Source organism: Indicator indicator, chromosome 4 (assembly GCF_027791375.1).
Source record: "Indicator indicator isolate 239-I01 chromosome 4, UM_Iind_1.1, whole genome shotgun sequence".
NCBI lineage: Eukaryota > Metazoa > Chordata > Aves > Piciformes > Indicatoridae > Indicator > Indicator indicator.
Window position 1 is genome coordinate 38,771,744 of NC_072013.1, and position 6,000 is coordinate 38,777,743.

At 40.7% G+C, this 6,000-nt stretch overlaps 1 protein-coding gene across 10 annotated transcripts in view; it reads left to right on the plus strand.

The window, feature by feature from the left end:
- Nucleotides 1-6,000, plus strand: part of MEIS2 (Meis homeobox 2) — a 220,271-nt gene that overhangs the window by 136,490 nt on the left and 77,781 nt on the right. The window lies entirely within an intron of this gene.

Genomic DNA, 6,000 nt, shown 5'->3' on the forward strand with positions numbered 1-6,000 from the left:
GAATATTATTCTCCATCGTGGTTCTACTTCCAATGGGACAGAAATTTTTTTACCAGGATACTACATGTTATTATTTTATTAATCATCTTCCCTTCCTTAATACATCTTTTATTTTTATATATATATATCTGTCATATACATATATTATATATATAATATCTTTATATATAATATCTGTATATAAGATATATAGTATATGTATAATATATATTATATATATTATATCTATATATAATATTATATTATAATATATGTTTTATATATAGATATATTTTTTCCCCCCTGTAAACATGCTTCAGAAGCTTTCATTCTGCAATCCACACAGCTGGTCATCTTTCCTTTTTGTGTGTGTCTAAATGCAGCCATATGTCACCAGCAACCCTCTCATGTATATTGAACTTTCTTAGCACATCAGCTTGTCTCTTTGAATGTGTTACCTGATGTCTTTGGGGTGGCAAAACACAGAGCAGTGGCTCCTCCTGGCCCTTTGTTCTTCAGAGCAGCAGGAGTCAGGATTGTGGTAGAGCTGGAGTGTTTAGGTCCTTGGCTCATACGTGTTCCAGCTTTGCTTTTTAATTTCTCCTTGCTTCATCTTAGCTAGCAGGATATTGCTCCAATGAGCTCTATCCTACCCAGTAGTAAGAATGGCTGTCTTTATGGGTAGGGAAGCCCCCAGTCTCCTGAGCATTGTTTGATGTTAGGTCATCCACAGCAACTCTGATTCTCCTCTTTAGGCTGCTGGATTTGGCACTCAGCATTTTTAGCATGGGTGGTCTTCTCTAGGGATTAACAGAGACATAACAGCACTCTCTGCTCAAAATGGTAGTATCATGTTGGAGATGGAGAATGGAGAACTGTTAACTATATGTCTGGCAGGATGGACGCACATAACAGAAAAGGATATTTCTTCTAGGACAGGAACAGGAATGTTCTGGACATTAGGAAAATTTCCCATCAAGAGTGGTCAGGGATTGGAATGTGCTGCCCAGGGAGGTGGTTGAGTCCCCAGCCCTGGGTATGTTTAAAGGTGGTTTGGATGTGGTGCTTGAGGCTATGGTTTAGGGGTGACCCTTGCAGAGCCTTGCAGGGTTGGACTTGGTGATCCTGAAGGTCTTTTCCAACCTGAATGTTTCTGTGATTCTGTGAAAGAAAAGACTATTTCTTCTATGACAGGTAGGATTTAAGGGACGTTTGAAAGGTTTTTGGTTCAGCAGATACTCTCAATCTTTTAAGAAAAAATGCTTAGTAATCTTGGTTCAGCCTTCTGTGAAGGGCCCTCTTCATCTTCACCATTTTGGAGACCTTTATATGGTTAAGGGATGGAAAGGGCTGCAATGAGCTGAGCTGTGCTGAGATGAGATGGTGGATGGGGTCAGTCTCTATGTGGAGGGGACCAATGTCTTTTCAGTAGGCACAGCAATAAGACAAGGAACAATGGATGCAAACTTGAGCATAAAAGGTTTCACCTCAACATGAGGAGAAAATTTTTTACAGTGAGCAGGCTGCCCAGAGAGGTTGTGGAGTCTCCTTCTCTGGAGACTTTCAAAACCCACCTGGATGCATTCCTGTGTGGACTCCCTGGGTGATCCTTCTTTTGGCAGAGGGTTTGGACTCAATTAGGCCACACCTTGAGTACTGTGTCCAGTTTTGGTCCCCTCAGTTTAGGAAAGATGTTGAATTGCTGGAGCATGTCCAGAGAAGGGCAACGAGGCTGGTGAGAGGCCTTGAGCACAAGCCCTATGAGGAGATGCTGAGGGAGCTGGGACTGTTTAGCCTGGAGAAGAGAAGGCTCAGGGCAGACCTCATTGCTGTCTACAACTACCTGAAGGGAGGTTGTAGCCAGGAGGGGGTTGGTCTCTTCTCCCAGGCAACCAGCACCAGAACAAGAGGACACAGTCTCAAGCTGCGCCAGGGGAGGTTTAGGCTGGAGGTGAGGAGAAAGTTCTTCACAGAGAGAGTGGTTGGCCATTGGAATGGGCTGCCCAGGGAGGTGGTGGAGTCACCATCCCTGGAGGTGTTCAAGAGGGGATTGGACGTGGCACTTGGTGCCATGGTTTAGATAGTCATGAGGTTTAGGGTGACAGGTTGGACTCGATGATCTTTGAGGTCTCTTCCAGCCTTCTTGATTCTATGATTCTATGATTCTACCATCCCTTGAGGTCCCTTCCAACCTCTAAAATTCTGTGATTCTGTGATATCTTAGGCAGTTAGGACCACAATTTAAATGGAGTCCCTACTACTGCTTAGTCTGTCAAGGGAATATGCTCACAACACTTTCTGTTGCTGCTGAATTATGAAACTTCTGGAGTGTAAGTGGCTTCTTTCGTTCCTAAATGAGTTGCAGTCATCACATAGAATCAGGAGTGCATCCAATTTGGAGCTCAGTCCTATGCCTGAAGCATGGCCTTGTTATCTGTAAACAGAGAACTAGGGGGTTTGTGGCACTGGATGTGGCTCTGGGCAACCAGATCTAGTGTGAGGTGTCCCTGCCCATGGCAGGGGGGTTGGATCTGGATGATCTTTGAAGTCCCTTCCAACCCTGACAATTCTATGATTCTATCTGACCATCCAGTAGCACTGAAGATGCTCATGGTTACCTTGGCAATAAAGGGATGAGATATACTCAGCAGAGTGGGAATTTTTAGAGATGGTGGGATTTTCAAAGCTCTTTCCTTTTTTTTTTTTTTTTTTTTAATGAGTGTTAACTCATTTGTTACAGAGATTCATTCTGAATCAGACAAGCAAAGCTTTTAACAGGCTGAGGAAAGTTAAAGGACATCAATGTGTTCTTTAATCCTGTCATGTATAACCATCCGTAGCATTCTGTGCTCGTTATCCTTTTTAAGGATAATAGTTTTTTAAGGGTTTATAGTTTTTATAGGGTTACTAGTTTAGGATTTTTTCACCTCTTGATCACAGACTCTCTTCTGTGTTCTTCCCTCTACAACTTTCTAAATAAGAAAGTGAACTAACCTCATATAAAACTTCATAATCTGTACCTCAGCCTGAGTAAAATTTTTGCCTACATACACACAAACCTCCAAGTTTAAAACCAAATCCATCTCTGCTGGGCATAGATGTCACTTAAACACCACTGCTTACTATATTTTAAGCTATTGGAAGCAAATTGACAACATTTATACAGAAAAACAATCAAAAACCCCAACACTTCAAAATCACACAGAAGAGCCATCATTAACCAGCTTAAAATCTTGCCTTCACATCTGTGATGCATTTGACTGTGTTTTGTTGGTTGGTTTGGTTTTGTTTTGTTTTGTTTTGTTTTTTTGTCATGAAATTACAACCTTTGGGATGTTCAGAGGAAAAGGAGAGCTCCATGGTAACCTTTTCCAGTAGATCCCTGGGTGTTTAAGTTTGTCAAGACACTAGCCTGCAAGAGATTTGGAAAGCAGGGAGAGCTATGACCTGTACCTTTAATTCATCTCAGCTAGTTCCAGGTTGATGAAGTGATCTATCAGCATCACTCCCATACCAGAGCATCTATTCCTCCAAGCAAGTTTAGCCACTTGCAGGGGTGAGTGGACTAACACGGCCTGGTACCCAGCAGCGTGCAGAACAAACTGTAGTTTTTAGTTAGAGAATATGGAAACTGACAACAAATTATTACTTGTGGTCTTTTCTCCAGTTTTCAAGTGCAAACATACCAAAAGTTTATTTTAAATCTGAGCCAGTCAGACATCCAGTAATGCAGATCAAAGAAGAAACGAAGGCCTCCCATGCTTATTATTTCAATATGATGTCTGTTCTAATAAAGTGTAAGAATGCCTGTGATAGACTAACTAGTAGGAATTTTCTGGTTCTGTAGTTTAGCCTTAAATATATACATATATTTGTAAATTAATCAGAAACATATTGTGGTGGTTTCAGTTCCTCGGAAAGCTGAATTGTTTTCAATCCTTTCTTTAATCTTAGAAATATGGTGGCAGTCTGCCAGCACACTTTCAGATAAACAGTCCACTTCACATTTAAAAGCTGTAGAATCACTGATGTTGAAGGAAGGAGGGGAGGGAGGAAGAAAAAAATCAACAGAAAACACCACCAGTGCTGGCTCGTTCTCCCTCTCCCCACCAAAACGTAAAACATTATTTAAATAAGTTAAGAGTTGCTACGCTATTGTCCCTCACTCTTAATTAGAAATAATAAAAGCCATCTGTGCAAGGTGAATTTCGATAAGATCTCGGCTTTTAAGTGTTTGTTGCTCTTGTGTGTACCAATTTTCAAATGTCTTAATAGCTCCAGGATGGCTCTCACACTGAGTAGGCTCACTGATTTCCATCACGCTCTGCACCGCCGAACGCAATTCACTTTATGTGTGGTTATGTTTCCACTGAAATTTTAAAAACATACAATTCCTTGCAGTACAATAAGTATTTAACTGGATGGAACTGTTTCCATTTGTTGGGGGATTGTTTTTTCTTTTTTTTTTTTTTTCCTTTTTTTTGTTATTTTTTGTTATTTTATTTTCTTCATAACACCAGCTCCTGGCAGTTTGGGATCAAGCACTGTTGGAGTTGTTTTACACGAATCCCATACTGGACAGCATTTTTGTGGCTGCTTTCCAACAACGGGATTTTCTACAGTCCCTTTTTTTTTTTTACCCATTTTGTGGGGTCCTCACGTTGAGGGGAAAGAAGCCAGCCCCCTGAACCAGAAGGGGAACGCTCAGAAGTGATGGTCTCAAAGGCTGGAAATGGAAGGCAGAATTTCTTTTTCTTTCAACCTGTGTTTTCAGTCAATTAAAATTTGTACTCGGGGCTTTTCAGTTTGAAGCCACCCCTGTGTCTGTGATGAGCAATCCTTCTTGTTTGTGCAGTCATTCATTATCTCCATTACCAAGAGGAGAATAGAGGACAATTACATTGTTTGGACGAATCAGAGTGTTAGGAGGAGTATTTATCATGGTGGCAGAGTGCAGCACCTGACAGCGCACGATTGATGGCCAGGAATGAGTGTGAGTGGCCAAAGCAGCCTCATATGATGCAAATTACTGACTGTGGATTCCAATTTATCCTGTTCATTTTTCTTGCCTTTGCTGAAGACTATTAGTGGTTTTTGAAGCAGTGAAGGGGTCATTACTAATGTGGGCTAGAAGCAGGAGGGGGAAGGAGGGGAAAAGCCTTCTGTAATTACACAGCCTTCAAGAAAAGGCTGCGGGCCTAGCCAAAAAAGTGTCAACACTTAGCAATCAGAAAAAATTATTTTCGTTTTATCCTTAACCCATATTAACTCAACATTATCATCTTTCTTTGTTAATATTTGCAGAATATTAAAAGCTTGACTTCTCTATTAATACAGATCTCTTTAACCCTTTTTTGCTGCGAAGAAGCGGTGTTGCTTTGCTAAATGTCAGCTCCTCGGTGGCATTAAACAATGCCTTGCTTTTAAAAAAGTGGAGATAATGGAAAATTAAATATTCAGCCTTCTCAAAAAACTAATTCCAGGTGACCAATTATTTGTGTCTTTCACAGAATGGTAGGTGAGGTGTTGGAAACATGAGAAAATTTTATTGCAGAAGGGAGTGTTAAAATGTAACGTCAGTACAGGAGAAAATCAGTTTGATTTTGGGTGTTTAGGTGCTGTGGTCTGTAAGAAGTATCCAAAAACCCCTGAAAGTTTCATTTTGCTGTGTAATGAATGATGTGCATTTAAAACATATGCATATTTAATTTAATGCCTATTCAAACCCCACTTAGGCAGCTCTCTGGGGGTTTTATGTGAATTAATGACTTCCAAAAGCCTCCCCTGCCTATCACGACTGAGCATATTGATTGTGTGCATAGTAGGTGTATAAGGTTTCCCAAAAAATCTCTTTGTGCAGGAAAGAGAGAGGCAAACAGGCAGGCAGGAAATAAATTTAATTCTGTTTATTTTTTCATCTGAAAGTTAAATGTGAAGCCATGAACTATAATCCCCCCCTCCCCTCTTAGTCATAGGTAAGCATCAAGTAATCCACTCCTTGCCCCATAAAAGGTTCAACAC